The sequence below is a fragment of the Euprymna scolopes genome, chromosome 7 (genome assembly GCF_053919585.1).
Source record: "Euprymna scolopes isolate OS-2025 chromosome 7, ASM5391958v1, whole genome shotgun sequence".
NCBI lineage: Eukaryota > Metazoa > Mollusca > Cephalopoda > Sepiida > Sepiolidae > Euprymna > Euprymna scolopes.
Window position 1 is genome coordinate 153,402,188 of NC_136488.1, and position 12,601 is coordinate 153,414,788.

The window sequence follows — 12,601 nt, forward strand, 5'->3', positions numbered from 1 at the left end:
CGTGTTTTGTAAATATGATTTACAGGAACTAAACACTAGTTTATAAAATCAAGTAGAGGAACCATTAATACCTTTGTTTAAAATAATTTATAATCTGAAAAGTTGGTGCTTATGAATTATTAAAATAAATTTGGAATTCAATAAAAATAGAAAATTAAAAGTTAATGTTCTGAATCTTAGACAAAAATCAAAAATTAACATTTAGCCGAAAACCTTTTTTTTTTTTAATGATTTTTTTTTCAATCTAAATTTTAACTTTTTCACTAAATTCACTCATGAAACATAGAATGTTTCCAGAATAATTTCTTTATTTTTGTTTTCTGGTGATAAACTATTATTTGAATTGTGCTTTGCATAATTAGCTAATCTTTTTACATTGTAGTTTTATGTAATTTTTATACGTTCAAATACTTTATACTTGCCATGAACTGTTCTCATAAGAATTCAAACATTTATGATTTTCAATCCTTTCATAATATTCTTCATCTTACAACTGACAATCCACGAATTTTATCAACCATCCTTGAGTGTCTTTTTGGCCTTCATAAGTGATGACTCCTGAGTTAAAAATAAAATAGTTTTGTAATTTTAAATACATACCTATTAAAATTTCATCTATCTGTACTGTTGATATTGGTTTTAAAATAATAAATGAACTCGTCTCCTCATAAGGAAACAGTTAGGCAATGTGGGGAAAGTCTAGCTCTCCAAAAAGGGCACTCTGGATAAGAATCAAAATTCAGATCGTCTCAGTCTAAACATAGCATCAAAAATGTATGAGGTACTTACTTATTATTGAAAAGTAATGCTGTACACCGAAAATTATGAAAAATAATCAAATAGAATTTTCATAAAAAATAAAAATAATTTAGTGCTTTTGACACAGACAGGAGAAAATCACTGAGTCTTGACTTATTCACCGTGATGAAAATTATTTTTTTTCTAAATAAAATTTATATATTTAAATGTTTGGAGGTACAAAATTTGTATAAAGCTTTAAATAAAATATGTGGAAGATTCTCTAGAGCTCTTTCGGCTATCATCTCATTAGGAGGAAATCGATAGTGTAACAAAATAAGATTATCTCGAAAGTTGAAAGAGTTCTAATGGGCAACTATTGAATGTGTCAAAAGTACGGGGACAAAGTAAAATTAAACTTTATAGGCACAACGAGGGGAGAAAAAAAAAAAAGGCGGGAGAAAAGATTCAAAGTTCCCCAAAGAGAAAGAATGCGTTCGCCGTTTCTTTTTGCCGGCATAAAGAAGGTTTACGCACCGCGATAGAGACAGACTCCAAAATCTTTAAATGGTTTCTGGAGTCCGCTGTATGTAGCACCTTGAACCATTCGATTTTATATCTATCAGCACAGCATGGATTGTCAACCAAATGCTGGCCAATAGCAGAGTCCAAGGCTGCAGAAGGAGGGAGACTACCAGATCCCATCCTCCCATGTCTGATCTAAGATGGAACGTGCTGGTTTATACGAGTCAAAAGATGCAAGGATGTTCGCCCAACATAACCAGCATCGCCCTGGCATTTAAATTGATACACAATATTGCTATTTTGGATGTAAGGCAAACTATCCTTGTGAAAAGAAGGAAAAACAGGTCTCGTAGTATATACCAAAAGCAACAACACAGAATAGAAGCAGTGGTAAATACGTCTGCGAATCTGTTTGAAAAGTCTATTACTCTTATCCCCAATCCACGGTAATTTTAAATAAACCGGGCATTTCAAAGGTCCAAACATTTTAAGGGATTTAAAATCCGCAGCCTTTTTGAAAATACAGTCATCAATAAGGTCAACAGGATAACCATTATTGATGAATATTTCCCTGATCTTATCGAGTTCGGCCTCTAGTCTGTTAGGTGAACAAATCATGAGGGCTCTATGTACCTAAGTATTAATTAAGCCAATCTTACATGATTTTGGTAAAAAAGACAACCAGTTCACATATAGGCCAGTAAATGTCGGCTTCCTATAAATTGTAGTGAGAACGCTCTCCCACCCCATTGAACGTTCGACAAGAACATCCAAGAAGGGAAGGGAATTATCTTTCTCACTTTCCATAGTGAAAGTTAGAGCCCCATGCAAAGAATTCAACCTATTAAAAATGTTGACGCTTTACCTTGCGATGGAAAAATAGTAAAAGTGTCGTCAACATATATCTGAAATATGTAGTGGGTTTTGTTATAGAGTTAAACAGAATGGATTCATAATATCCAACAAAAATATCCGCTAAACTTGGGGCCAACGGACTCCCCATTGAAACCCCGTCAACCTGACAATACATGATATCACAAAAACTAAACTCCACAGATTTTATACACATTAAAACGAGTTCAATCAGACTCTCTTCAGAAAAATATGGAGTGGTCAGGCGACCACCATACAGCACGTCGGTACATATACGTATAGTCTCATCCAACGGTATGGAACAACTTGCTTATTGATTTTGGGGAGACCATACATTCTGGGACGTTGTGACCCAGAGGGTCTAATCCTGTCATAGACGTCCTTGCAAAAAACATTCTTTTTAAATAGTGCAAGTAGATGCCTTTACATTTTGGCCTTGTTCTTGCAAGTATTATCCGTCAAGAACGAAGTCAAAATGCAAAGGCGTCTACTTGAACTAATTAAAAAGAATGTTTTTTGCAAGGACGTCTATGACAGGATTAGACCCTCTGGATCACAACGTCCCAGAATGTATGATCTCCCCAAAATCCATAAGCAAGGTGTTCCACTTTTTTTTTCTCCCCTCGTTGTGCCAATATTTTAATCGTTTTTAAACGAAAATAAATTTAATTTTAGTTTGTCCCTATACTTTTGGCACATTCAATAGTTCCCCTTTAGAACTCTCTAAACTTTTGAGATAATATTTTGTTACGCTATCGATTTCCTCCTGATGAGTGATAGCCGAAAGGGCTCTAGAGAATCTTCCGCGTATCTTATTTAAAGATATATATATATATAAAAATGTTTGTTTTGTTTGGAGTTTAATTTGCATAAATACATCCTTTCCCTTTCAGTTAAAATTCATTCTTTTTCTTCCCCCCCCCAAAAAAAAAAAAAAAATTATTTTTTTCACACTCTTCTACCAAAATCTTAAAATCCGTTTTGTTTATTTTATCATTTTGGATTACTATGATTAAACATTGCTGCAACGATACCTGATGGTTCTTCAGATGTAACCTTCTTCATCTTTTCTTCTAAATTTTTATGACTGATCAACAGACTGATTCTATAACTTTGGGATTACAATGAAGTCTCCAAAACAAGGCACAGTGCCACTTTGACATAAGAGGCTACTTTGTGCAATCAAATTTGTAGGGAGTTGAGCAGTCAGATGTCTGTTCACATTACACTTGAACTTGTGCATGTGTGTACAGTCAGGAAAACAGGAACCTGGGAGGGAATTTCAGAGTCTTAAAGTTTGAAGGAAGAAACTATTTGAGCAAAAGGAATTTCAACATCTAGGGATCTCTATAGTGTAAGGGTGGGATGTTGCTGCTTGTCGGTTTAGTCGAGTGATATTTATATTGAGTGCTTGAAGTTCACCAAAGCACATTCTATTAAAATGCTTTGGACATTCCGTATTTAATCAAAACCTCTAAAACTTCATAAAATATGTTTTTAAGGCGAAAATATTTGTAATTATATCGCTATATAATCTCCTTACACTCTCCATTTTTCTTTAATGTATATTTTTGATACTTATGCAAAATATGGACTATGCTATTTCTATGGGCCCAAAGGTCAAAATCCTTTTAGATTTTTGATTCTGTGACCTTTTGCGGAAGAAAAGATGGTGCCAAATGAATGTCAGACTCCTGAACATTATACTGTTTTTCACAAGCATAAATCTTGTGCATGTGCGAGAACGCCAGCCATATTTAAAGATGGCTGACAATCATTCAAATACAACATGATGACTTACGTAAAACCCTAGTAGAACCCCAAACCAATTAACATACAAATATTTTATTTCCAATTAAATTCTTTATTATATTGGACTTGATATCTATAGTCTATTTCAGAGTCAAGAATATTTGTAGAAAATCAAACTTTTTTTTTTTTCAAACATTTTCTGTAATACTGCTTCAATATTCTGTATAACTTAATAGATTTGTTTGTTAAATCTTGATATTTCTCATGTAGAGTCATTTATATTATACCAATATGACTCGTCACAAAATTATAGCTGTTTTTACCTACACCGAGGAGGTTATGTTTTCAATCATGTTTATAACTATGTTTGATCATTTTGGTACAGACCAGAGTTCACATTGCTTGACCACATTGATCACTAGCAGGACTTGTTAACCGGTGTTGCCCAGTGGGATGCATGCCTCCTCTTCATAAAAAAATCAACTACGGTTGTTGTTGGTCAATCCCCAACGTCCTAATGTTAAGAACATATTTTGGAATAGACATCCCTAATCTCTTCGTGTTAAGAACGTTGTATGGAATAGACATGATCAACCTCGCCATGGTAAGAATGGCTTTCGGAATAGACACTCCATTTTATGAGTGAAGTGGAACCGTCAAAGTATTTGACCCAAATTCAACCTTGATACATGTCAGCATACCCACCTGCAAAGACTAAACAAAAAAAAGTGGGGGGGGGGTGGCAGTGTCCTGATTTAAAATTGAGTTAGAAGCACAATGTTCCAAGCATTTTATAAACCAATTGTGCAGATCTAGAAAGATGGTGTACAACCATAAAAATATTTTGCCATCAATGTCCATCCATTAGAAGCTAAAAATATGTCTTGGGAAATAGACAAAAGTTTGCTATGGACAGAGGCAAATATATCCACTATTTTTTTTTCTGTACTAACGCTTTATATGCACTATCTATCCATGCAAGAAAATTATATCAAATGTGGCATACTGTTTTTTCAGCCTCTTGCAAATTTATTGTCTGGTGGTCATAACACAGGTTTAACTTTTTTAATAGTATATATCTGATTCATAAACAGAATTTTAATTTGAGAGTGCATGATGTTTTTAATAGTGATTGTAAGTCGGTGTCATTTTGTGATTAGTGTGTTTCACTTGATGTTGTGGTCTGGTTTCCTCATGGAGTACTCTTAACTCTACAGGAGAAAACCTTGAAATGTCATTCACATAGTCAAGGTCATCCTGTGACCACATTTTAGGACTACTTAACAAAATTGGGAAGTTTTTAATCAACTTTTGTCTTAAATATTGTTTTATATGAGTAAGTATCAACACCATTCATTTCTTGTATCTGCTTGACAGTCTTTTAAACTTTTCAGTCTCGTTATTTCTTGGTTTCAATTGTTTGGTTGTGAACAAATTTGACAAAAACCTTAAATGCTTTACCAGTCTTTTCAAGTTAGCTTGGTTTCCTCAAGTACCAGGAATTATTGTACTACTCATTAACTGCTACACAATCTTGTTTTTTGGCTTTTTTTCATTTCCATGCGATGTGTCCGTTTTCTTATTGTAATTTTAGAATTTATTGAACATTTTACAAGCTTTTCTGTTTCTTTTCCAGATATTCTGCACATTATAGTTTTACTTTTTGCCAGTTCTAGCTTTTTTTCATATTTTGGTCTAGCTGGCATATATAGTTAATGAAATTAGAATGCAGAGCCCACCTTTTTTTTTCGTTGGTGACTCATTCTTTTTAGTAGCTAAGTACTGTTGATGTCTAGACCATTTCATGAGCATTTGAAATCAATAACTTACACACACACCAAAAATATTAGATTTAAAACAATATTCATTACTTATTTGATAAATCTAAAACATTTCATGAAAATTTTTATTTTCGCATCCTTTAAAAGTAAATTGCTGTGGGGGGGGGAGGAAGTATTTCTTAGTTTAAATTCTACAATTATCTCCTCCAGTGAATCATTATTAATGAAATCAATAAATGTTTATATAATCATGTCTGAAATTAATAGAAAACTTTAATGTGTAATGCGTTTATTTGTTACTGAAGAGTCAATACTTATCAAAGCTCAAGATAAAGGTTAATGAATAGATTGTAAGTTGTAAGGCACTGTGCACGAATTGAAAATGATAAATAAAATTAATAAAAGTAGTTATTTATGACAATATGTCTGTTGACATTGAACGTGAAGACGACTAAGTTGTAACGCATACGGAAGCATTTCTGTGGTAACATTTCACAGATGGAAAATTCTTGGAAAGAAATTCTGCTTATGAAAACTCCGATGTAAGGAAAATTCTTTGCAGTTAATAAATATGTTGTTCTTATGAACGTCTGACATTACCCTCCCTACTAGATTATGATGAAAACGGTTTCAACATTGGTAGTGAAAGCAGGTTTTGGGTTTTAGAATTCATAAAATTAAAAGCTATTTTCCCCATTGCACCACAGATCAGAAGTAAAAAACAATCAACAATTTTGATCACAAATGCTCTTCAAACTGTTGCCGTATATTAAAAAAACAAATTTGCATATTAAGACGTAATAGATAAAATTATTGCAGGACATTATTATGGATTAACAATTTGCCTCGCCACTCTCCAAAAGGTTTGAAATTCTATTTTTATGCAACTATATATGAATATACTGAAAAATTTGACAGAAAGAAAAAAAAAAATTTGGAATGAAAGATCAGTTTCACATAAATTTAACATACAATGATCCCTCATTTTCGGACCATTCTTGCCTCTTAAAGCAGATAACCATTTTTTTCCTATTTACTATGTCAGATAAATTATGTATTGTAAAAACTCACAGCGGTGCTCTGTTATAGAGTGCCAGGATTTTACCTTCATTGGACACCATGCAGTAGGTGGACGAAGGACATTTCTCTAAATACAGAGACGACATAATTGCTGAACGTATTTTACCCAATGTGGATATTCTACAGTGTTCGGCTTGATATATTTGATTATAGGAAATTATTCCTATTTCTTCCAGAGACCACGAGGTCCTAAAATATGCCATATTGGGTGACAAACATTCACGCCGTGTTCACCATGGACATCCGTTTAAGGAAACCCCAAACTAACATTCCCACAGAGGAATCATAACTAAAGGCTCCACTACGTATGGATAGCAAATTCAGCCACTGTTTTTGCAAGGGACTTACTGTGAACCAAAGAACTTTCATTTACTGATACATCTTGAATAAAATTTGAGTTTTAAAAGGTATGGCTTTTTTTTGTGGAATTTCATTTGCTATCTGCAGGGAGGAGGAAATTGGGTGTGTAGGGAAGCAATTTCTTACAGTATATTCTTTTTGGGGAGGTTTTACATTTTTAGACTATTACATATCATTTTATGTCTTTGCCACTTGGACTAAGAGTTAGTAATAAAAAGATTAGTTAGTTTCCTGTAAAAGTTAGAATGGCCCGGAAAATATATCCCCATACTAAAATTCTAATATATATATATTTTTTTTCTTTCAGCTAAATTTCTCAATGTATTCATGAATACTCATCTAAAATAATTACTTAGAAAATCATAGAGGTTGGGAGAAGTAACAATAAATTTACCCAGATTAGATTACTTAAAAGCGTTGAAATTACGAAAATTACTGATTTATAATTTAGATTTATTTTGTGCTATTACAATTGCGATTCCTCAAAGCAAACGACGTATTTTCATGTTTTCGATATTGCGATTTAAAATAAAAAAATATTATCCTAGCATATTTCACCCTCTGAACACTTAGTAATTTCATATTTATTCATAATAGATTAAGTCTTGAACTAAAACAGTTAAAAAAAAATAAAATGAACAAGAAAATGCGAGATTTTATTTTGCCAATATGTAATAGAATATAGTTTGGCTTCGTTTAGATATTTTGTTTTCACCGGGAGCCGCCATCTTGATTTTTTATACGTACTACAATCATTCTGATTGGTTGATTATAAGCAAGTAAATGCGTATTCTGATTAGCTGTTTTTTGTTTGTTTTTTTGTACGCAAAATTCAAATTTTCCAATGTCTCTTTATTATATCAACAAAGTAATCCCCACCTCTTTTACATTTTTAATAATTTTCGTCTTGAGTTGACGGTCGATTGGGTTTTTCAAGTTAAATTCAATTTTTACGATATCTTTATTAAACTATGAGATGAAATTACAGAATAGTTTTTTTTGTTTTTTTTTGTCTCCTCTCCATATTAAGAATGTGTTTCTAAACAATAACGTTATTTTAGCACAGACCGCATTCGCCATAAGTATCAGTTTTTTTTCTTTTTTGTTGAAATGTACCGTTTTTATAGCTAACTTGAATTTTCAAATATATTTTAAAAACAAATACTGAACCAAAAAAAATAGTCTACTAAATGCTAACTATATATTTTATTGAAAAATAAACAAACTAAATTCATTATGTAGCAGATATGGAAATAACTTATTTCCATATTATTTCAAATAATCTAATTCTCAGTGTTTTCGATTTTTTTTTTAAATTTAACTCCTAAGGCAAGGGAAATAACTCGAGAGGATTATAAATGCATTAGTTGTAACTATGGCAATCGAAGTTGCAACCAATGTCGGAAAAGAAAAGATGCAATTGGATAACTCTTTCGCGCAAAATAATCTATAAAGTTGAACTATAGAACAAAAAAAAAAAGTCCCAACTCATTTATTAAACAATATTTGGTTTTAGAGTAGTTGCCACCGAAAGGTTTGTGTGAATAAGTGAGGGGAATAATTTAGATTAAAGGCTTGTTAGAAGTTTTTATTAGGAACTTGGGAATTCTTATTTTGAACCCAAGAATCTATACAGAATTTCAAACTGAGCCCGTTATTTATAAACTAGGGTAGATTGTTCACATTCCATCAGACATGACCAGGTAGTAACAGATGAGGCATTTGTTAATTCTAAACAACAGTTGAGAATTCAATCTTCACTACAGGCAATAATAAGTAAAAATAACAAAGATTAACACTTCTACTCCCTCATGAATAACGAATTGAGAAAAGGAGGAAGTTTCATGGGAATATTAAATTCAACAGCGGTTCCCAGTCGCATGTATATCCTCATCAGGGGAGATGATGCTAAGTTTTTGTAGCTCTTGTAGGGAGGTATCAAAGTCTTCCTACATATAGCGCCTGGTATTCCCAAATGATCACCCAACGACAAAGACTATCTGATCATCCTATGGATGATGCAGGTCTCGCACTGGGAGTTTAAAGTGAAAATGGTTTATGTAGAGCCAGCCTTACTCTCGTTTCAACCAGCCTGATCCAGCGGCAGGACAGAGTTGAGATAGCTGGAGGCCAAGTGGGATGGAGGAGCTGCAGAAAGTGTCAATGTCCTACATACAGCGCCTGGTATTCTCAAATGATCACCCATCTGGTACTAATTAGACTTAACCTTGCTTACATCAACCGAAATATTGTGGAGATGAGAATAGTAATCAAAATAATAGATATTCTTTAATTGTATTCAGTATTTTAAAGTTTATGTCAAATTTTGTGCAATTACATCTATATTATATTTATTTTAGTCACTGTCTGTTCCACTTTTTCTTGGAAACTACTGTGCCAATCTGACTTAAATTCTGTATGGACTTTGTTATAATAAAGATACAGCAAACTAATAGTACACAGTCAATGCACAGTTAGGGAATTATAGTGGCTAGTATTTAGTGCAAAAATGAGCACAAATTTAACCATATTCAACCATCAATTGTGCATAAACTACTTATTCTAAATCAACATGCTAAAAAGTCTACCATATCCAACAGTTTGGGAGGATATAATTATCATCATAAGTAGTAGTATTAATAGTATATACATTATGATCCCCCCCCCCCCCACACACACACTCAAATCTGAGGTTTGTTTTTAGGACAAGCAACAATAGCATACATGTTGAAACTAATATCATTTATAGCTCATTTCATAAAAATGCAAATTTTTTTTAAATGCAACATAGCATCTATTTTTTAACAAAAGAAACGCTGTATAAGATAGAATTTATAAGAAAAAGGCATGGACATAGTTGGCCTGGAAGCTGTCTCAAAAGATAATAGATACTCTCTGTAAAGGTAGCTGCACATGAAATTGTGAGGCAATAGTTGCAAAATCTAACCATAAATTATCCTTATGCGAATTCAAATTGTGTCTAATCCTTTCATAATATTCATCTTTCAACTGACAACCCACTAATTTCATTAATCCTGCAGTCTAATTTCGTTTGATATGGCAACGGCCACCACCACCACCCCAGCCCCTCGACCGCCCCCTATCCAATGTAAACAGAATTTTTGTGAAATATTAAACGGTATTTTACTCAGTAAACGTCGGCACCTTACTTACGGAAAAACGGTTAATTAAACTTCAGAAGCAAGAGTTAAACTACACGAGTTCTACATCCCACCCCCATAAAAAAGAACAAAAATCATAAATGTTTTTGTAAACCGCTCGTGAAAACTTAATTTTTTAGATCAATTAAAAAGCATTAAAAACTACATAACACACACAAAGAAATGAACCGCTTTCTTTTAGTTTTCTTTTTTGATGAAAAATATTTCTTGTCATTTAAAATGTCGGTACTTGTACGGTTTAATCAAGACATTAAAAAATGAAAATATCGAAAAAAAATGTTTATATTGCACGTATTCGTATTCGAAAAAAAATTTAACTTAATTTTATGGAGTAGATTTTTTTTTTTTTTTACAGCGGAAAAAACATGCTTTTATGAGAGCACGTTGAAATCAGCCATTATGGATTTTTTTTTTTTTTTACATAGGCATCAAGGCTAAGAGGTCACTCGAGGATAAGGGTTTAATCCTTTATCCTTTTACGCGGGAAAAAAACTTTCTGACCACGTTTGGCCAGATACTGGCAAGCTCGGATATAAATTTAAACCATAACGTAAAGATCTGATGTTTAAATGTTTCATTGCATTTTAAACTTACTTTAAAATGTTTACAGACAACACCCACAAGATTGTAAGTATTTTGGTTATTTCATTTTTACTGTGTTTGTTTGTTTGTTTGTTCTGTTTTACGGCATATCAACCACTTTGGGGTCATTTAATGCCGAAAGGTTCGTTATGTTGTGTTAAATATTGGTTTGTTCTTCTTAAGGTTTTTTTTTGGGGGGGGGGGGTCTTTCCTTATATTTTTGAGTATATTTTAGTTTCTTTCAGAAAATTGATAATTTTTTGGGGATCAATCTTGTTTAATATTGTTTTCAGATTTTTTTCTTGGTAATACTTTGTTCGGATTTGTTCAAGGTCAATGCAGTTTGTCAGTATATGGTGTATTGTGTAGGGTTCTTGACACGTTATACAGTTTGGTGTCTCCTCCCCTTTTAGTAGATGTGAGTGGGTGATGTGAGTGTGACCTATTCGCAGTCTGGTCATTACTACCTCTTCCTTTCTTGTTAACTTTTTGGTGTTTCTCGTTCCAATATTTGGTGTTATTTGGAATAGTTTGTTTTTGGTGCATGAGCTCCAGTTTTCTTGCCATTTTCTCTTCAAAAATGTGTTTATTTTAGTCTTTAGGTCTGTATAGGGGATTTTTCCACTTATGTGGTTTTGTTGCAGAGTTTCCTTTGCTGCCTTATCTGCTTGTTCATTCATGTATATGCCGATATGGCTTGGTATCCAGCAAAAGATAATGTTTTTTTTCATGGTTATGGCATCTATTTTGTTTAGCAATTTTGTAATAAGTGGGTTTGTCATTTTTTTTTCTTTTAGAGATATGAGTATTGAAAGTGAGTCAGTAAATATGATATATTTTTGATGGTCATCATTGGTTATTATATTCAGTGCCGAATCTATGGCTGTTGCTTCTGCGCTGAAAATAGAAGATTCGTTTGGGAGCCTTTTCTTTAGTTTTATTTTTTTGTGGATGGCTGCGCATCCTACTTTATCTCCATCTTTTGATCCGTCAGTGTAAATTTGTGTATATTCTTTGTATGTATTCTGGATGATAAGTAGTTCTTCATGGAAGGTTGATGGGTGGGTTTTCGTTTTGGGATATTTATTTAATTTTAATATTATGTGTGGTTGTTTGATCATCCAGGGTGGAGTTTTTGATTTGTTATATTTATGTATTTTTGTAATGTCCATTTGGGCTTCTGTGAGAAGGTTTTTTATCCGGAGGCTGTAGGGCTTGATATTTTCTTTCTTGTTGAAGAGATGTGTGTATTGTGGGTGAAGGGTACATTGATATGCAGGATTTGTTGGACTTGATACCAGCTTTAGGTAATATTGTAGCGCTAACTTCTGTCGTCTTAGAATCAGTGGAGGCTCGTGGGCCTCTATATAGAGGCTTTCTACTGGAGAGGTTCTAAATGCTCCCAAGGCTAATCTTAATCCTTGATGATGGATTGTATTTAGTTCTTTTATGTAGGACTTCCTTGCTGCTCCATAGATGAAGCATCCATAGTCCATTTTAGATCTGATTAGAGTTTGGTATAATTTCAATAATGTGACTTTGTCTGCACCCCAATCGGTGTGTGCTAGGACTTTGATCAATTGCATTGTCTTTTGGCATTTTGCTTTTCAATATTTTATATGCGGTATAAAGTTCAATTTTTTATCGAATATAATACCTAAATATTTATGTTGGTCGGTGAGTGGGATGTTCTTGTTATCCAGTTTCAGGTTGGGGTCGTGGTGGAAT

General features: G+C 33.1%; 1 protein-coding gene across 2 annotated transcripts in view; it reads left to right on the forward strand.

Annotated features, from left to right (window-relative positions):
* The window catches only part of LOC145280197 (putative exonuclease GOR), a 210,008-nt gene that overhangs the window by 87,239 nt on the left and 110,168 nt on the right, over positions 1–12,601 (forward strand). The window lies entirely within an intron of this gene.